We start from the raw sequence: 23,219 nt of genomic DNA, 5'->3' as shown, positions 1-23,219 counted from the left end.
ATGTTACCACCATCCCACTGACAGAACTATATTCATGTAACCACTGACAGAACTATATTCATGTAACCACCATCCCACTGACAGAACTATATTCATGTAACCACTGACATAACTATATTCATGTTACCACCATCCCACTGACAGAACTATAGTCATGTAACCACCATCACACTGACAGAACTATATTCATGTAACCAATGACAGAACTATATTCATGTTACCACCATCCCACTGACAGAACTATATTAATGTAACCACCATCCCACTGACAGAACTATATTCATGTAACCACCATCCCACTGACAGAACTATATTCATGTTACCACCATCCCACTGACAGAACTATATTCATGTAACCACTGACAGAACTATATTCATGTAACCACCATCCCACTGACAGAACTATATTCATGTAACCACTGACAGAACTATATTCATTGGACCACCATCCCACTGACAGAACTATATTCATGTAACCACCATCCCACTGACAGAACTATATTCATGTAACCACCATCCCACTGACAGAACTATATTCATGTAACCACCATCCCACTGACAGAACTATATTCATGTTACCACCATCCCACTGACAGAACTATATTCATGTAACCACTGACAGAACTATATTCATGTAACCACCATCCCACTGACAGAACTATATTCATGTAACCACTGACAGAACTATATTCATTGGACCACCATCCCAATGACAGAACTATATTCATGTAACCACCATCCCACTGACAGAACTATATTCATGTAACCACCATCCCACTGACAGAACTATATTCATGTTACCACCATCCCACTGACAGAACTATATTCATGTAACCACCATCCCCCTTACAGAACTATATTCATGTAACCACTGACAGAACTATATTCATGTTACCACCATCCCACTGACAGAACTATATTCATGTAACCACCATCCCACTGTCAGAACTATATTCATGTTACCACCATCCCACTGACAGAACTATATTCATGTTACCACCATCCCACTGACAGAAAAATATTCATGTAACCACTGACAGAACTATATTCATGTTACCACCATCCCACTGACAGAACTATATTCATGTAACCACCATCCCACTGTCAGAACTATATTCATGTTACCACCATCCCACTGACAGAACTATATTCATGTTACCACCATCCCACTGACAGAAAAATATTCATGTAACCACTGACAGAACTATATTCATGTTACCACCATCCCACTGACAGAACTATATTCATGTAACCACCATCCCACTGACAGAACTATATTCATGTAACCACCATCCCACTGACATAACTATATTCATGTTACCACCATCCCACTGACAGAACTATATTCATGTAACCACTGACAGAACTATATTCATGTTACCACCATCCCACTGACAGAACTATATTCATGTAACCACCATCCCACTGACAGAACTATATTCATGTAACCACTGACAGAACTATATTCATGTTACCACCATCCCACTGACAGAACTATATTAATGTTACCACCATCCCACTGACAGAACTATATTCATGTAACCACCATCACACTAACAGAACTATATTCATGTAATCACTGACAGAACTATATTCATGTAACCACCATCCCACTGACAGAACTATATTCATGTAACCACCATCCCACTGACAGAACTATATTCATGTAACCACCAGCCCACTGACAGAATTATATTCATGTAACCACCATCCCACTGACAGAACTATATTCATGTAACCACTGACAGAACTATATTAATGTAACCACCATCCCACTGACAGAACTATATTCATGTAACCACTGACAGAACTATATTCATTGGACCACCATCCCACTGACAGAACTATATTCATGTAACCACCATCCCACTGACAGAACTATATTCATGTAACCACCATCCCACTGACAGAACTATATTCATGTTACCACCATCCCACTGACAGAACTATATTCATGTAACCACCATCCCCCTTACAGAACTATATTCATGTAACCACTGACAGAACTATATTCATGTTACCACCATCCCACTGACAGAAAAATATTCATGTAACCACTGACAGAACTATATTCATGTTACCACCATCCCACTGACAGAACTATATTCATGTAACCACCATCCCACTGTCAGAACTATATTCATGTTACCACCATCCCACTGACAGAACTATATTCATGTTACCACCATCCCACTGACAGAAAAATATTCATGTAACCACTGACAGAACTATATTCATGTTACCACCATCCCACTGACAGAACTATATTCATGTAACCACCATCCCACTGACAGAACTATATTCATGTAACCACCATCCCACTGACATAACTATATTCATGTTACCACCATCCCACTGACAGAACTATATTCATGTAACCACTGACAGAACTATATTCATGTTACCACCATCCCACTGACAGAACTATATTCATGTAACCACCATCCCACTGACAGAACTATATTCATGTAACCACTGACAGAACTATATTCATGTTACCACCATCCCACTGACAGAACTATATTAATGTTACCACCATCCCACTGACAGAACTATATTCATGTAACCACCATCACACTAACAGAACTATATTCATGTAATCACTGACAGAACTATATTCATGTAACCACCATCCCACTGACAGAACTATATTCATGTAACCACCATCCCACTGACAGAACTATATTCATGTAACCACCAGCCCACTGACAGAATTATATTCATGTAACCACCATCCCACTGACAGAACTATATTCATGTAACCACTGACATAACTATATTTATGTTACCACCATCCCACTGAAAGAACTATATTCATGTAACCACTGACAGAACTATATTCATGTTAGCACCATCCCAATGACAGAACTATATTCATGTAACCACCATCCCACTGACAGAACTATATTCATGTAACCACTGACAGAACTATATTCATGTTACCACCATCCCACTGACAGAACTATATTAATGTTACCACCATCCCACTGACAGAACTATATTCATGTAACCACCATCCCACTGACAGAACTATATTCACGTTACAACCATCCCACTGACAGAACTATATTCATGTAACCACTGACAGAACTATATTCATGTAAACACCATCCCACTGACAGAACTATATTCATGTTACCACTGACAGAACTATATTCATGTTACCACCATCCCACTGACAGAACTATATTCATGTAACCACCATCCCACTGACAGAACTATATTCATGTTACCACCATCCCACTGACAGAACTATATTCATGTTACCACCATCCCACTGACAGAACAATATTCATGTTACCACCATCCCACTGACAGAACTATATTCATGTTACCACCATCCCACTGACAGAACTATATTCATGTAACCACCATCCCACTGACAGAACTATATTCATGTTACCACCATCCCACTGACAAAACTATATTCATGTAACCAGCATCCCCCTTACAGAACTATATTCATGTAACCACTGACAGAATTATATTCATGTTACCACCATCCCACTGACAGAACTATATTCATGTAACCACCATCCCACTGTCAGAACTATATTCATGTTACCACCATCCCACTGACAGAACTATATTCATGTAACCACTGACATAACTATATTCACGTTACCACCATCCCACTGACAGAACAATATTAATGTTACCACCATCCCACTGACAGAACTATAGTCATGTAACCACCATCACACTGACAGAACTATATTCATGTAACCAATGACAGAACTATATTCATGTTACCACCATCCCACTGACAGAACTATATTCATGTTACCACCATCCCACTGACAGAACAATATTCATGTTACCACCATCCCACTGACAGAACTATATTCATGTTACCACCATCCCACTGACAGAACTATATTCATGTAACCACCATCCCACTGACAGAACTATATTCATGTTACCACCATCCCACTGACAAAACTATATTCATGTAACCAGCATCCCCCTTACAGAACTATATTCATGTAACCACTGACAGAATTATATTCATGTTACCACCATCCCACTGACAGAACTATATTCATGTAACCACCATCCCACTGTCAGAACTATATTCATGTTACCACCATCCCACTGACAGAACTATATTCATGTAACCACTGACATAACTATATCCACGTTACCACCATCCCACTGACAGAACAATATTAATGTTACCACCATCCCACTGACAGAACTATAGTCATGTAACCACCATCACACTGACAGAACTATATTCATGTAACCAATGACAGAACTATATTCATGTTACCACCATCCCACTGACAGAACTATATTAATGTAACCACCATCCCACTGACAGAACTATGTTCATGTAACCACCATCCCACTGACAGAACTATATTCATGTAACCACCATCCCACTGACAGAACTATATTCATGTATCCACTGACATAACTATATTCATGTTACCACCATCCCACTGACAGAACTATATTCATGTAACCACCATCCCACTGACAGAACTATATTCATGTAACCACCATCCCACTGACAGAACTATATTCATGTATCCACTGACATAACTATATTCATGTTACCACCATCCCACTGACAGAACTATAGTCATGTAACCACCATCACACTGACAGAACTATATTCATGTAACCAATGACAGAACTATATTCATGTTACCACCATCCCACTGACAGAACTATATTAATGTAACCACCATCCCACTGACAGAACTATGTTCATGTAACCACCATCCCACTGACAGAACTATATTCATGTAACCACCATCCCACTGACAGAACTATATTCATGTATCCACTGACATAACTATATTCATGTTACCACCATCCCACTGACAGAACTATATTCATGTAACCACTGACAGAACTATATTCATGTAACCACCATCCCACTGACAGAACTATATTCATGTTACCACTGACAGAACTATATTCCTGTTACCACCATCCCACTGACAGAACAATATTCCTGTTACCACCATCCCACTGACAGAACTATATTCATGTTACCACCATCCCACTGACAGAACAATATTAATGTTACCACCATCCCACTGACAGAACTATAGTCATGTAACCACCATCACACTGACAGAACTATATTCATGTTACCACCATCCCACTGACAGAACTATATTCATGTTACCACCATCCCACTGACAGAACTATATTCATGTAACCACCATCCCACTGACAGAACTATATTCATGTTACCACCATCCCACTGACAAAACTATATTCATGTAACCAGCATCCCCCTTACAGAACTATATTCATGTAACCACTGACAGAATTATATTCATGTTACCACCATCCCACTGAAAGAACTATATTCATGTAACCACCATCCCACTGTCAGAACTATATTCATGTTACCACCATCCCACTGACAGAACTATATTCATGTAACCACTGACATAACTTTATTCATGTTACCACCATCCCACTGACAGAACAATATTAATGTTACCACCATCCCACTGACAGAACTATAGTCATGTAACCACCATCACACTGACAGAACTATATTCATGTAACCAATGACAGAACTATGTGACCACCTATCTGAAACAGCTCCCCTCTGTATGTATAGACCATCTATCTGATGCTGTCTGGTCAGTGAAACAGCTCCCCTCTGTATGTATAGACCATCTATCTGATGCTGTCTGGACAGTGAAACAGCTCTTCTCTGTATGTATAGACCATCTATCTGATGCTGTCTGGACAGCGTAACAGCTCCCCTCTGTATGGATAGACCATCTATCTGGTGCTGTCTGGACAGTGAAAAGGCTCCCCTCTGTATGTATAGACCACCTATCTGATGCTGTCTGGACAGTGTAACAGCTCCCCTCTGTCTCTGTATGTATAGGCCATCTATCTGATGCTGTCTGGTCAGTGAAACAGCTCCCCTCTGTATGTATAGACCATCTATCTGATGCTGTCTGGACAGTGAAACAGCTCCTCTCTGTCTCTGAATGTATAGACCATCTATCTGATGCTGTCTGGACAGTGTAACAGCTCCCCTCTGTATGTATAGACCATCTATCTGATGCTGTCTGGACAGTGAAACAGCTCCCCTCTGTATGTATAGACCATCTATATGATGCTGTCTGGACAGTGAAACAGCTCCTCTCTGTCTCTGAATGTATAGACCATCTATCTGATGCTGTCTGGACAGTGAAACAGCTCCCCTCTGTATGTATAGACCATCTATCTGATGTTGTCTGGACAGTGTAACAGCTCCCCTCTGTCTCTGTATGTATAGGCCATCTATCTGATGCTGTCTGGACAGTGAAACAGCTCCCCTCTGTCTCTGTATGTATAGACCATCTATCTGATGCTGTCTGGTCAGTGTAACAGCTCCCCTCTGTATGTATAGACCATCTATCTGATTCTGTCTGGTCAGTGAAACAGCTCCTCTCTGTATGTATAGACCATCTATCTGATGCTGTCTGGACAGTGTAAAAGCTCCCCTCTGTATGTATAGACCACCTATCTGATGCTGTCTGGTCAGTGAAACAGCTCCCCTCTGTATGTATAGACCATCTATCTGATGCTGTCTGGTCAGTGTAACAGCTCTCCTCTGTCTCTGTATGTATAGACCATCAATCTGATGCTGTCTGGTCAGTGTAACAGCTCCGCTCTGTATGTATAGACCATCAATCTGATGCTGTCTGGACAGTGAAACAGCTCCCCTCTGTATGTATAGACCATCTATCTGATGCTGTCTGGTCAGTGTAACAGCTCCCCTCTGTATGTATAGACCATCTATCTGACGCTGTCTGGACAGTGTAAGAGCTCCCCTCTGTATGTATAGACCATCTATCTGATGCTGTCTGGTCAGTGTAACAGCTCCCCTCTGTCTCTGTATGTATAGGCCATCTATCTGATGCTGTCTGGTAAGTGAAACAGCTCCCCTCTGTATGTATAGATCATCTATCTGATGCTGTCTGGACAGTGAAACAGCTCCTCTCTGTCTCTGAATGTATAGACCATCTATCTGATGCTGTCTGGACAGTGAAACAGCTCCTCTCTGTATGTATAGACCATCTATCTGATGCTGTCTGGACAGTGTAAAAGCTCCCCTCTGTATGTATAGACCACCTATCTGATGCTGTCTGGTCAGTGAAACAGCTCCCCTCTGTATGTATAGACCATCTATCTGATGCTGTCTGGTCAGTGAAACAGCTCCCCTCTGTATGTATAGACCATCTATCTGATGCTGTCTGGACAGTGAAACAGCTCTTCTCTGTATCTATAGACCATCTATCTGATGCTGTCTGGACAGCGTAACAGCTCCCCTCTGTATGGATAGACCATCTATCTGGTGCTGTCTGGACAGTGAAAAGGCTCCCCTCTGTATGTATAGACCACCTATCTGATGCTGTCTGGACAGTGTAACAGCTCCCCTCTGTCTCTGTATGTATAGGCCATCTATCTGATGCTGTCTGGTCAGTGAAACAGCTCCCCTCTGTATGTATAGACCATCTATCTGATGCTGTCTGGACAGTGAAACAGCTCCTCTCTGTCTCTGAATGTATAGACCATCTATCTGATGCTGTCTGGACAGTGTAAAAGCTCCCCTCTGTATGTATAGACCATCTATCTGATGCTGTCTGGACAGTGAAACAGCTCCCCTCTGTATGTATAGACCATCTATATGATGCTGTCTGGACAGTGAAACAGCTCCCCTTTGTATGTATAGACCATCTATCTGATGCTGTCTGGACAGTGTAACCGCACCCCTCTGTCTCTGTATGTATAGACCATCTATCTGATGCTGTCTGGAAAGTGAAACAGCTCCCCTCTGTATGTATAGACCATCTATCTGATGCTGTCTGGACAGTGTAACAGCTCCCTTCTTTCTCTGTATGTATAGACCATCTATCTGATGCTGTCTGGACAGTGAAACAGCTCCCCTCTGTCTCTGTATGTATAGACCATCTATCTGATGCTGTCTGGACAGTGAAACAGCTCCCCTCTGTATGTATAGACCATCTATCTGATGTTGTCTGGACAGTGTAACAGCTCCCCTCTGTCTCTGTATGTATAGGCCATCTATCTGATGCTGTCTGGACAGTGAAACAGCTCCCCTCTGTCTCTGTATGTATAGACCATCTATCTGATGCTGTCTGGTCAGTGTAACAGCTCCCCTCTGTATGTATAGACCATCTATCTGATTCTGTCTGGTCAGTGAAACAGCTCCTCTCTGTATGTATAGACCATCTATCTGATGCTGTCTGGACAGTGTAAAAGCTCCCCTCTGTATGTATAGACCACCTATCTGATGCTGTCTGGTCAGTGAAACAGCTCCCCTCTGTATGTATAGACCATCTATCTGATGCTGTCTGGTCAGTGTAACAGCTCTCCTCTGTCTCTGTATGTATAGACCATCTATCTGATGCTGTCTGGACAGTGAAACAGCTCATCTCTGTATGTATAGACCATCTATCTGATGCTGTCTTGACAGTGAAACAGCTCTTCTCTGTATGTATAGACCATCTATCTGATGCTGTCTGGACAGTGAAACAGCTCATCTCTGTATGTATAGACCATCTATCTGATGCTGTCTTGACAGTGAAACAGCTCTTCTCTGTATGTATAGACCATCTATCTGATGCTGTCTGAACAGTGTAACAGCTCCCCTCTGTATGTATAGGACATCTATCTGATGCAGTCTGGTCAGTGAAACAGCTCCCCTCTGTATGTATAGACCATCTATCTGATGCTGTATGGACAGTGAAACAGCTCCTCTCTGTATGTATAGACCATCTATATGATGCTGTCTGGACAGTGAAACAGCTCCTCTCTGTCTCTGAATGTATAGACCATCTATCTGATGCTGTCTGGACAGTGAAACAGCTCCCCTCTGTATGTATAGACCATCTATCTGATGTTGTCTGGACAGTGTAACAGCTCCCCTCTGTCTCTGTATGTATAGGCCATCTATCTGATGCTGTCTGGACAGTGAAACAGCTCCCCTCTGTCTCTGTATGTATAGACCATCTATCTGATGCTGTCTGGTCAGTGTAACAGCTCCCCTCTGTATGTATAGACCATCTATCTGATTCTGTCTGGTCAGTGAAACAGCTCCTCTCTGTATGTATAGACCATCTATCTGATGCTGTCTGGACAGTGTAAAAGCTCCCCTCTGTATGTATAGACCACCTATCTGATGCTGTCTGGTCAGTGAAACAGCTCCCCTCTGTATGTATAGACCATCTATCTGATGCTGTCTGGTCAGTGTAACAGCTCTCCTCTGTCTCTGTATGTATAGACCATCAATCTGATGCTGTCTGGTCAGTGTAACAGCTCCGCTCTGTATGTATAGACCATCAATCTGATGCTGTCTGGACAGTGAAACAGCTCCCCTCTGTATGTATAGACCATCTATCTGATGCTGTCTGGTCAGTGTAACAGCTCCCCTCTGTATGTATAGACCATCTATCTGACGCTGTCTGGACAGTGTAAGAGCTCCCCTCTGTATGTATAGACCATCTATCTGATGCTGTCTGGTCAGTGTAACAGCTCCCCTCTGTCTCTGTATGTATAGGCCATCTATCTGATGCTGTCTGGTAAGTGAAACAGCTCCCCTCTGTATGTATAGATCATCTATCTGATGCTGTCTGGACAGTGAAACAGCTCCTCTCTGTCTCTGAATGTATAGACCATCTATCTGATGCTGTCTGGACAGTGAAACAGCTCCTCTCTGTATGTATAGACCATCTATCTGATGCTGTCTGGACAGTGTAAAAGCTCCCCTCTGTATGTATAGACCACCTATCTGATGCTGTCTGGTCAGTGAAACAGCTCCCCTCTGTATGTATAGACCATCTATCTGATGCTGTCTGGTCAGTGAAACAGCTCCCCTCTGTATGTATAGACCATCTATCTGATGCTGTCTGGACAGTGAAACAGCTCTTCTCTGTATCTATAGACCATCTATCTGATGCTGTCTGGACAGCGTAACAGCTCCCCTCTGTATGGATAGACCATCTATCTGGTGCTGTCTGGACAGTGAAAAGGCTCCCCTCTGTATGTATAGACCACCTATCTGATGCTGTCTGGACAGTGTAACAGCTCCCCTCTGTCTCTGTATGTATAGGCCATCTATCTGATGCTGTCTGGTCAGTGAAACAGCTCCCCTCTGTATGTATAGACCATCTATCTGATGCTGTCTGGACAGTGAAACAGCTCCTCTCTGTCTCTGAATGTATAGACCATCTATCTGATGCTGTCTGGACAGTGTAAAAGCTCCCCTCTGTATGTATAGACCATCTATCTGATGCTGTCTGGACAGTGAAACAGCTCCCCTCTGTATGTATAGACCATCTATATGATGCTGTCTGGACAGTGAAACAGCTCCCCTTTGTATGTATAGACCATCTATCTGATGCTGTCTGGACAGTGTAACCGCACCCCTCTGTCTCTGTATGTATAGACCATCTATCTGATGCTGTCTGGAAAGTGAAACAGCTCCCCTCTGTATGTATAGACCATCTATCTGATGCTGTCTGGACAGTGTAACAGCTCCCTTCTTTCTCTGTATGTATAGACCATCTATCTGATGCTGTCTGGACAGTGAAACAGCTCCCCTCTGTCTCTGTATGTATAGACCATCTATCTGATGCTGTCTGGACAGTGAAACAGCTCCCCTCTGTATGTATAGACCATCTATCTGATGTTGTCTGGACAGTGTAACAGCTCCCCTCTGTCTCTGTATGTATAGGCCATCTATCTGATGCTGTCTGGACAGTGAAACAGCTCCCCTCTGTCTCTGTATGTATAGACCATCTATCTGATGCTGTCTGGTCAGTGTAACAGCTCCCCTCTGTATGTATAGACCATCTATCTGATTCTGTCTGGTCAGTGAAACAGCTCCTCTCTGTATGTATAGACCATCTATCTGATGCTGTCTGGACAGTGTAAAAGCTCCCCTCTGTATGTATAGACCACCTATCTGATGCTGTCTGGTCAGTGAAACAGCTCCCCTCTGTATGTATAGACCATCTATCTGATGCTGTCTGGTCAGTGTAACAGCTCTCCTCTGTCTCTGTATGTATAGACCATCTATCTGATGCTGTCTGGACAGTGAAACAGCTCATCTCTGTATGTATAGACCATCTATCTGATGCTGTCTTGACAGTGAAACAGCTCTTCTCTGTATGTATAGACCATCTATCTGATGCTGTCTGGACAGTGAAACAGCTCATCTCTGTATGTATAGACCATCTATCTGATGCTGTCTTGACAGTGAAACAGCTCTTCTCTGTATGTATAGACCATCTATCTGATGCTGTCTGAACAGTGTAACAGCTCCCCTCTGTATGTATAGGACATCTATCTGATGCAGTCTGGTCAGTGAAACAGCTCCCCTCTGTATGTATAGACCATCTATCTGATGCTGTATGGACAGTGAAACAGCTCCTCTCTGTATGTATAGACCATCTATCTGATGCTGTCTGGACAGTGTAAAAGCTCCCCTCTGTCTCTGTATGTATAGACCATCTATCTGATGCTGTCTGGACAGTTAAACAGCTCCCCTCTGTCTCTGTATGTATAGACCATCTATCTGATGCTGTCTGGACAGTGAAACAGCTCCTCCCTGTCTCTGAATGTATTAACCATCTATCTGATGCTGTCTGGAAAGTGTCACAGCTCCCCTCTGTATGTATAGACCATCTATCTGATGCTGTCTGGACAGTGAAACAGCTCCCCTCTGCATGTATAGACCAGCTATCTGATGCTGTCTGGACAGTGTAACAGCTCCCCTCTGTATGTATTGACCATCTATCTGATGCTGTCTGGGCAGTGTAACAACTCCCCTCTGTCTCTGTATGTATAGACCATCTATCTGATGCTGTCTGGACAGTGAAACAGCTCCCCTCTGCATGTATAGACCAGCTATCTGATGCTGTCTGGACAGTGTAACAGCTCCCCTCTGTATGTATTGACCATCTATCTGATGCTGTCTGGGCAGTGTAACAACTCCCCTCTGTCTCTGTATGTATAGACCATCTATCTGATGCTGTCTGGACAGTGAAACAGCTCCCCTCTGTCTCTGTATGTATAGACCATCTATCTGATGCTGTCTGGTCAGTGTAACAGCTCCCCTCTGTCTCTGTATGTATAGGCCATCTATCTGATGCTGTCTGGTCAGTGAAACAGCTCCCCTCTGTATGTATAGACCATCTATCTGATGCTGTCTGGACAGTGAAACAGCTCCTCTCTGACTCTGAATGTATAGACCATCTATCTGATGCTGTCTGGACAGTGTAACAGCTCCCCTCTGTATGTATAGACCATCTATCTGATGCTGTCTGGACAGTGAAACAGCTCCCCTCTGTATGTATAGACCATCTATATGATGCTGTCTGGACAGTGAAACAGCTCCCCTCTGTATGTATAGACCATCTATCTGATGCTGTCTGGACAGTGTAACCGCTCCCCTCTGTCTCTGTATGTATAGACCATCTATCTGATGCTGTCTGGACAGTGAAACAGCTCCTCCCTGTCTCTGAATGTATTAACCATCTATCTGATGCTGTCTGGAAAGTGTCACAGCTCCCCTCTGTATGTATAGACCATCTATCTGATGCTGTCTGGACAGTGAAACAGCTCCCCTCTGCATGTATAGACCAGCTATCTGATGCTGTCTGGACAGTGTAACAGCTCCCCTCTGTATGTATTGACCATCTATCTGATGCTGTCTGGGCAGTGTAACAACTCCCCTCTGTCTCTGTATGTATAGACCATCTATCTGATGCTGTCTGGACAGTGAAACAGCTCCCCTCTGCATGTATAGACCAGCTATCTGATGCTGTCTGGACAGTGTAACAGCTCCCCTCTGTATGTATTGACCATCTATCTGATGCTGTCTGGGCAGTGTAACAACTCCCCTCTGTCTCTGTATGTATAGACCATCTATCTGATGCTGTCTGGACAGTGAAACAGCTCCCCTCTGTCTCTGTATGTATAGACCATCTATCTGATGCTGTCTGGTCAGTGTAACAGCTCCCCTCTGTCTCTGTATGTATAGGCCATCTATCTGATGCTGTCTGGTCAGTGAAACAGCTCCCCTCTGTATGTATAGACCATCTATCTGATGCTGTCTGGACAGTGAAACAGCTCCTCTCTGACTCTGAATGTATAGACCATCTATCTGATGCTGTCTGGACAGTGTAACAGCTCCCCTCTGTATGTATAGACCATCTATCTGATGCTGTCTGGACAGTGAAACAGCTCCCCTCTGTATGTATAGACCATCTATATGATGCTGTCTGGACAGTGAAACAGCTCCCCTCTGTATGTATAGACCATCTATCTGATGCTGTCTGGACAGTGTAACCGCTCCCCTCTGTCTCTGTATGTATAGACCATCTATCTGATGCTGTCTGGAAAGTTAAACAGCTCCCCTCTGTATGTATAGACCATCTATCTGATGCTGTCTGGACAGTGTAACAGCTCCCTTCTTTCTCTGTATGTATAGACCATCTATCTGATGCTGTCTGGACAGTGAAACAGCTCCCCTCTGTCTCTGTATGTATAGACCATCTATCTGATGCTGTCTGGACAGTGAAACAGCTCCCCTCTGTATGTATAGACCATCTATCTGATGTTGTCTGGACAGTGAAACAGCTCCCCTCTGTCTCTGTATGTATAGACCATCTATCTGATGCTGTCTGGACAGTGTAACAGTTCCCCTCTGTATGTATTGACCATCTATCTGATGCTGTCTGGACAGTGTAAAAACTCCCCTCTGTCTCTGTATGTATAGACCATCTATCTGATGCTGTCTGGACAGTTAAACAGCTCCCCTCTGTCTCTGTATGTATAGACCATCTATCTGATGCTGTCTGGTCAGTGTAACAGCTCCCCTCTGTCTCTGTATGTATAGGCCATCTATCTGATGCAGTCTGGTCAGTGAAACAGCTCCCCTCTGTATGTATAGACCATCTATCTGATTCTGTCTGGTCAGTGAAACAGCTCCTCTCTGTATATATAGACCATCTATCTGATGCTGTCTGGACAGTGTAAAAGCTCCCCTCTGTATGTATAGACCACCTATCTGATGCTGTCTGGTCAGTGAAACAGCTCCCCTCTGTATGTATAGACCATCTATCTGATGCTGTCTGGTCAGTGTAACAGCTCTCCTCTGTCTCTGTATGTATAGACCATCTATCTGATGCAGTCTGGACAGTGAAACAGCTCATCTCTGTATGTATAGACCATCTATCTGATGCTGTCTTGACAGTGAAACAGCTCTTCTCTGTATGTATAGACCATCTATCTGATGCTGTCTGGACAGTGAAACAGCTCATCTCTGTATGTATAGACCATCTATCTGATGCTGTCTTGACAGTGAAACAGCTCTTCTCTGTATGTATAGACCATCTATCTGATGCTGTCTGAACAGTGTAACAGCTCCCCTCTGTATGTATAGACCATCTATCTGGTGCTGTCTTGACAGTGAAACAGCTCCCCTCTGTATGTGTAGACCACCTATCTGATGCTGTCTGGACAGTGTAACAGCTCCCCTCTGTCTCTGTATGTATAGGCCATCTATCTGATGCTGTCTGGTCAGTGAAACAGCTCCCCTCTGTCTCTGTATGTATAGACCATCTAGCTGATGCTGTCTGGTCAGTGTAACAGCTCCCCTCTGTCTCTGTATGTATAGGACATCTATCTGATGCAGTCTGGTCAGTGAAACAGCTCCCCTCTGTATGTATAGACCATCTATCTGATGCTGTATGGACAGTGAAACAGCTCCTCTCTGTATGTATAGACCATCTATCTGATGCTGTCTGGACAGTGTAAAAGCTCCCCTCTGTCTCTGTATGTATAGACCATCTATCTGATGCTGTCTGGACAGTTAAACAGCTCCCCTCTGTCTCTGTATGTATAGACCATCTATCTGATGCTGTCTGGACAGTGAAACAGCTCCTCCCTGTCTCTGAATGTATTAACCATCTATCTGATGCTGTCTGGAAAGTGTCACAGCTCCCCTCTGTATGTATAGACCATCTATCTGATGCTGTCTGGACAGTGAAACAGCTCCCCTCTGCATGTATAGACCAGCTATCTGATGCTGTCTGGACAGTGTAACAGCTCCCCTCTGTATGTATTGACCATCTATCTGATGCTGTCTGGGCAGTGTAACAACTCCCCTCTGTCTCTGTATGTATAGACCATCTATCTGATGCTGTCTGGACAGTGAAACAGCTCCCCTCTGCATGTATATACCAGCTATCTGATGCTGTCTGGACAGTGTAACAGCTCCCCTCTGTATGTATTGACCATCTATCTGATGCTGTCTGGGCAGTGTAACAACTCCCCTCTGTCTCTGTATGTATAGACCATCTATCTGATGCTGTCTGGACAGTGAAACAGCTCCCCTCTGTCTCTGTATGTATAGACCATCTATCTGATGCTGTCTGGTCAGTGTAACAGCTCCCCTCTGTCTCTGTATGTATAGGCCATCTATCTGATGCTGTCTGGTCAGTGAAACAGCTCCCCTCTGTATGTATAGACCATCTATCTGATGCTGTCTGGACAGTGAAACAGCTCCTCTCTGACTCTGAATGTATAGACCATCTATCTGATGCTGTCTGGACAGTGTAACAGCTCCCCTCTGTATGTATAGACCATCTATCTGATGCTGTCTGGACAGTGAAACAGCTCCCCTCTGTATGTATAGACCATCTATATGATGCTGTCTGGACAGTGAAACAGCTCCCCTCTGTATGTATAGACCATCTATCTGATGCTGTCTGGACAGTGTAACCGCTCCCCTCTGTCTCTGTATGTATAGACCATCTATCTGATGCTGTCTGGAAAGTTAAACAGCTCCCCTCTGTATGTATAGACCATCTATCTGATGCTGTCTGGACAGTGAAACAGCTCCCCTCTGTCTCTGTATGTATAGACCATCTATCTGATGCTGTCTGGACAGTGAAACAGCTCCCCTCTGTATGTATAGACCATCTATCTGATGTTGTCTGGACAGTGAAACAGCTCCCCTCTGTCTCTGTATGTATAGACCATCTATCTGATGCTGTCTGGACAGTGTAACAGTTCCCCTCTGTATGTATTGACCATCTATCTGATGCTGTCTGGACAGTGTAAAAACTCCCCTGTGTCTCTGTATGTATAGACCATCTATCTGATGCTGTCTGGACAGTTAAACAGCTCCCCTCTGTCTCTGTATGTATAGACCATCTATCTGATGCTGTCTCGTCAGTGTAACAGCTCCCCTCTGTCTCTGTATGTATAGGCCATCTATCTGATGCAGTCTGGTCAGTGAAACAGCTCCCCTCTGTATGTATAGACCATCTATCTGATGCTGTATGGACAGTGAAACATCTCCTCTCTGTATGTATAGACCATCTATCTGATGCTGTCTGGACAGTGTAAAAGCTCCCCTCTGTATGTGAAGACCACCTATCTGATGCTGTCTGGTCAGTGAAACAGCTCCCCTCTGTATGTATAGACCACCTATCTGATGCTGTCTGGACAGTGAAACAGCTCCCCTCTGTATGTATAGACCATCTATCTGATGCTGTCTGGACAGTGAAACAGCTCCTCCCTGTCTCTGAATGTATTAACCATCTATCTGATGCTGTCTGGACAGTGTCACAGCTCCCCTCTGTATGTATAGACCATCTATCTGATGCTGTCTGGACAGTGAAACAGCTCCCCTCTGCATGTATAGATCAGCTATCTGATGCTGTCTGGACAGTGTAACAGCTCCCCTCTGTATGTATTGACCATCTATCTGATGCTGTCTGGGCAGTGTAACAACTCCCCTCTGTCTCTGTATGTATAGACCATCTATCTGATGCTGTCTGGACAGTGAAACAGCTCCCCTCTGTCTCTGTATGTATAGACCATCTATCTGATGCTGTCTGGTCAGTGTAACAGCTCCCCTCTGTCTCTGTATGTATAGGCCATCTATCTGATGCTGTCTGGTCAGTGAAACAGCTCCCCTCTGTATGTATAGACCATCTATCTGATGCTGTCTGGACAGTGAAACAGCTCCTCTCTGACTCTGAATGTATAGACCATCTATCTGATGCTGTCTGGACAGTGTAACAGCTCCCCTCTGTATGTATAGACCATCTATCTGATGCTGTCTGGACAGTGAAACAGCTCCCCTCTGTATGTATAGACCATATATATGATGCTGTCTGGACAGTGAAACAGCTCCCCTTCTGTATGTATAGACCATCTATCTGATGCTGTCTGGACAGTGTAACCGCTCCCCTCTGTCTCTGTATGTATAGACCATCTATCTGATGCTGTCTGGAAAGTGAAACAGCTCCCCTCTGTATGTATAGACCATCTATCTGATGCTGTCTGGACAGTGTAACAGCTCCCTTCTTTCTCTGTATGTATAGACCATCTATCTGATGCTGGCTGGACAGTGAAACAGCTCCCCTCTGTCTCTGTATGTATAGACCATCTATCTGATGCTGTCTGGACAGTGAAACAGCTCCCCTCTGTATGTATAGACCATCTATCTGATGTTGTCTGGACAGTGAAACAGCTCCCCTCTGTCTCTGTATGTATAGACCATCTATCTGATGCTGTCTGAACAGTGTAACAGCTCCCCTCTGTATGTATAGACCATCTATCTGATGCTGTCTGGTCAGTGTATCAGCTCCCCTCTGTATGTATAGACCATCTATCTGATGCTGTCTGGACATTGAAACAGCTCCTCTCTGTATGTATAAACCATCTATCTGATGCTGTCTGGACAGTGTAAAAGCTCCCCTCTGTATGTATAGACCACCTATCTGATGCTGTCTGGTCAGTGAAACAGCTCCCCTCTGTATGTATAGACCATCTATCTGATGCTGTCTGGTCAGTGTAACAGCTCTCCTCTGTCTCTGTATGTATAGACAAATCTATCTGATGATGTCTGGACAGTAAAACAGCTCCTCTCTGTATGTATAGACCATCTATCTGATGCTGTCTGGACAGTGTAAAAGCTCCCCTCTGTATGTATAGACCACCTATCTGATGCTGTCTGGTCAGTGAAACAGCTCTCCTCTGTATGTATAGACCATCTATCTGATGCTGTCTGGTCAGTGAAACAGTTCCCCTCTGTATGTATAGACCATCTATCTGATGCTGTCTGGACAGTGAAACAGTTCTTCTCTGTATGTATAGACCATCTATCTGATGCTGTCTGGACAGTGTAACAGCTCCCCTCTGTCTGTATGTATAGACCATCTATCTGATGCTGTCTGGACAGTGAAACAGCTCCCCTCTGTCTCTGTATGTATAGACCATCTATCTGATGCTGTCTGGACAGTGTAACAGCTCCCATCTGTATGTATAGACCATCTATCTGATGCTGTCTGGTCAGTATAACAGCTCCCCTCTTTATGTATAGACCATCTACCTGATGCTGTCTGGACAGTGAAACAGCTCCCCTCTGCATGTATAGACCATCTATCTGATGCTGTCTGGACAGTGTAACAGTTCCCCTCTGTATGTATTGACCATCTATCTGATGCTGTCTGGACAGTGTAACAACTCCCCTCTGTCTCTGTATGTATAGACCATCTATCTGATGCTGTCTGGACAGTTAAACAGCTCCCCTCTGTCTCTGTATGTATAGACCATCTATCTGATGCTGTCTGGTCAGTGTAACAGCTCCCCTCTGTCTCTGTATGTATAGGCCATCTATCTGATGCAGTCTGGTCAGTGAAACAGCTCCCCTCTGTATGTATAGACCATCTATCTGATGCTGTATGGACAGTGAAACATCTCCTCTCTGTATGTATAGACCATCTATCTGATGCTGTCTGGACAGTGTAAAAGCTCCCCTCTGTATGTGAAGACCACCTATCTGATGCTGTCTGGTCAGTGAAACAGCTCCCCTCTGTATGTATAGACCACCTATCTGATGCTGTCTGGACAGTGAAACAGCTCCCCTCTGTATGTATAGACCATCTATCTGATGCTGTCTGGACAGTGAAACAGCTCCTCCCTGTCTCTGAATGTATTAACCATCTATCTGATGCTGTCTGGACAGTGTCACAGCTCCCCTCTGTATGTATAGACCATCTATCTGATGCTGTCTGGACAGTGAAACAGCTCCCCTCTGCATGTATAGACCAGCTATCTGATGCTGTCTGGACAGTGTAACAGCTCCCCTCTGTATGTATTGACCATCTATCGGATGCTGTCTGGGCAGTGTAACAACTCCCCTCTGTCTCTGTATGTATAGACCATCTATCTGATGCTGCCTGGACAGTGAAACAGCTCCCCTCTGTCTCTGTATGTATAGACCATCTATCTGATGCTGTCTGGTCAGTGTAACAGCTCCCCTCTGTCTCTGTATGTATAGGCCATCTATCTGATGCTGTCTGGTCAGTGAAACAGCTCCCCTCTGTATGTATAGACCATCTATCTGATGCTGTCTGGACAGTGAAACAGCTCCTCTCTGACTCTGAATGTATAGACCATCTATCTGATGCTGTCTGGACAGTGTAACAGCTCCCCTCTGTATGTATAGACCATCTATCTGATGCTGTCTGGACAGTGAAACAGCTCCCCTCTGTATGTATAGACCATATATATGATGCTGTCTGGACAGTGAAACAGCTCCCCTTCTGTATGTATAGACCATCTATCTGATGCTGTCTGGACAGTGTAACCGCTCCCCTCTGTCTCTGTATGTATAGACCATCTATCTGATGCTGTCTGGACAGTGAAACAGCTCCTCCCTGTCTCTGAATGTATTAACCATCTATCTGATGCAGTCTGGTCAGTGAAACAGCTCCCCTCTGTATGTATAGACCATCTATCTGATGCTGTCTGGACAGTGAAACAGCTCCCCTCTGCATGTATAGACCAGCTATCTGATGCTGTCTGGACAGTGTAACAGCTCCCCTCTGTATGTATTGACCATCTATCTGATGCTGTCTGGGCAGTGTAACAACTCCCCTCTGTCTCTGTATGTATAGACCATCTATCTGATGCTGTCTGGACAGTGAAACAGCTCCCCTCTGTCTCTGTATGTATAGACCATCTATCTGATGCTGTCTGGACAGTGAAACAGCTCCTCTCTGACTCTGAATGTATAGACCATCTATCTGATGCTGTCTGGACAGTGTAACAGCTCCCCTCTGTATGTATAGACCATCTATCTGATGCTGTCTGGACAGTGAAACAGCTCCCCTCTGTATGTATAGACCATCTATCTGATGCTGTCTGGACAGTGAAACAGCTCCTCCCTGTCTCTGAATGTATTAACCATCTATCTGATGCTGTCTGGACAGTGTCACAGCTCCCCTCTGTATGTATAGACCATCTATCTGATGCTGTCTGGACAGTGAAACAGCTCCCCTCTGCATGTATAGACCAGCTATCTGATGCTGTCTGGACAGTGTAACAGCTCCCCTCTGTATGTATTGACCATCTATCTGATGCTGTCTGGGCAGTGTAACAACTCCCCTCTGTCTCTGTATGTATAGACCATCTATCTGATGCTGTCTGGACAGTGAAACAGCTCCCCTCTGTCTCTGTATGTATAGACCATCTATCTGATGCTGTCTGGTCAGTGTAACAGCTCCCCTCTGTCTCTGTATGTATAGGCCATCTATCTGATGCTGTCTGGTCAGTGAAACAGCTCCCCTCTGTATGTATAGACCATCTATCTGATGCTGTCTGGACAGTGAAACAGCTCCTCTCTGACTCTGAATGTATAGACCATCTATCTGATGCTGTCTGGACAGTGTAACAGCTCCCCTCTGTATGTATAGACCATCTATCTGATGCTGTCTGGACAGTGAAACAGCTCCCCTCTGTATGTATAGACCATATCTATGATGCTGTCTGGACAGTGAAACAGCTCCCCTTCTGTATGTATAGACCATCTATCTGATGCTGTCTGGACAGTGTAACCGCTCCCCTCTGTCTCTGTATGTATAGACCATCTATCTGATGCTGTCTGGAAAGTGAAACAGCTCCCCTCTGTATGTATAGACCATCTATCTGATGCTGTCTGGACAGTGTAACAGCTCCCTTCTTTCTCTGTATGTATAGACCATCTATCTGATGCTGTCTGGACAGTGAAACAGCTCCCCTCTGTCTCTGTATGTATAGACCATCTATCTGATGCTGTCTGGACAGTGAAACAGCTCCCCTCTGTATGTATAGACCATCTATCTGATGTTGTCTGGACAGTGAAACAGCTCCCCTCTGTCTCTGTATGTATAGACCATCTATCTGATGCTGTCTGGACAGTGTAACAGCTCCCCTCTGTATGTATAGACCATCTATCTGATGCTGTCTGGTCAGTGTATCAGCTCCCCTCTGTATGTATAGACCATCTATCTGATGCTGTCTGGACATTGAAACAGCTCCTCTCTGTATGTATAGACCATCTATCTGATGCTGTCTGGACAGTGTAAAAGCTCCCCACTGTATGTATAGACCACCTATCTGATGCTGTCTGGTCAGTGAAACAGCTCCCCTCTGTATGTATAGACCATCTATCTGATGCTGTCTGGTCAGTGTAACAGCTCTCCTCTGTCTCTGTATGTATAGACAAATCTATCTGATGATGTCTGGACAGTGAAACAGCTCCTCTCTGTATGTATAGACCATCTATCTGATGCTGTCTGGACAGTGTAAAAGCTCCCCTCTGTATGTATAGACCACCTATCTGATGCTGTCTGGTCAGTGAAACAGCTCTCCTCTGTATGTATAGACCATCTATCTGATGCTGTCTGGTCAGTGAAACAGTTCCCCTCTGTATGTATAGACCATCTATCTGATGCTGTCTGGACAGTGAAACAGCTCTTCTCTGTATGTATAGACCATCTATCTGATGCTGTCTGGTCAGTGAAACAGTTCCCCTCTGTATGTATAGACCATCTATCTGATGCTGTCTGGACAGTGAAACAGCTCTTCTATGTATGTATAGACCATCTATCTGATGCTGTCTGGACAGTGAAACAGATCCCCTCTGTCTCTGTATGTATAGACCATCTATCTGATGCTGTCTGGACAGTGTAACAGCTCCCCTCTGTATGTATAGACCATCTATCTGATGCTGTCTGGTCAGTATAACAGCTCCCCTCTTTATGTATAGACCATCTACCTGATGCTGTCTGGACAGTGAAACAGCTCCCCTCTGCATGTATAGACCATCTATCTGATGCTGTCTGGACAGTGTAACAGTTCCCCTCTGTATGTATTGACCATCTATCTGATGCTGTCTGGACAGTGTAACAACTCCCCTCTGTCTCTGTATGTATAGACCATCTATCTGATGCTGTCTGGACAGTTAAACAGCTCCCCTCTGTCTCTGTATGTATAGACCATCTATCTGATGCTGTCTGGTCAGTGTAACAGCTCCCCTCTGTCTCTGTATGTATAGGCCATCTATCTGATGCAGTCTGGTCAGTGAAACAGCTCCCCTCTGTATGTATAGACCATCTATCTGATGCTGTATGGACAGTGAAACAGCTCCTCTCTGTATGTATAGACCATCTATCTGATGCTATCTGGACATGGTAAAAGCTCCCCTCTGTCTCTGTATGTATAGACCATCTATCTGATGCTGTCTGGACAGTTAAACAGCTCCCCTCTGTCTCTGTATGTATAGACCATCTATCTGATGCTGTCTGGACAGTGAAACAGCTCCTCCCTGTCTCTGAATGTATTAACCATCTATCTGATGCTGTCTGGAAAGTGTCACAGCTCCCCTCTGTATGTATAGACCTTCTATCTGATGCTGTCTGGACAGTGAAACAGCTCCCCTCTGCATGTATAGACCAGCTATCTGATGCTGTCTGGACAGTGTAACAGCTCCCCTCTGTATGTATTGACCATCTATCTGATGCTGTCTGGGCAGTGTAACAACTCCCCTCTGTCTCTGTATGTATAGACTATCTATCTGATGCTGTCTGGACAGTGAAACAGCTCCCCTCTGTCTCTGTATGTATAGACCATCTATCTGATGCTGTCTGGTCAGTGTAACAGCTCCCCTCTGTCTCTGTATGTATAGGCCATCTATCTGATGCTGTCTGGTCAGTGAAACAGCTCCCCTCTGTATGTATAGACCATCTATCTGATGCTGTCTGGACAGTGAAACAGCTCCTCTCTGACTCTGAATGTATAGACCATCTATCTGATGCTGTCTGGACAGTGTAACAGCTCCCCTCTGTATGTATAGACCATCTATCTGATGCTGTCTGGACAGT

Source organism: Salmo salar, chromosome 11 (genome assembly GCF_965601325.2).
Source record: "Salmo salar chromosome 11, fSalSal1, whole genome shotgun sequence".
Lineage (NCBI taxonomy): Eukaryota > Metazoa > Chordata > Actinopteri > Salmoniformes > Salmonidae > Salmo > Salmo salar.
The sequence above is the reverse complement of the archived record's forward strand: the minus strand, read 5'-3'. Positions refer to the sequence as shown.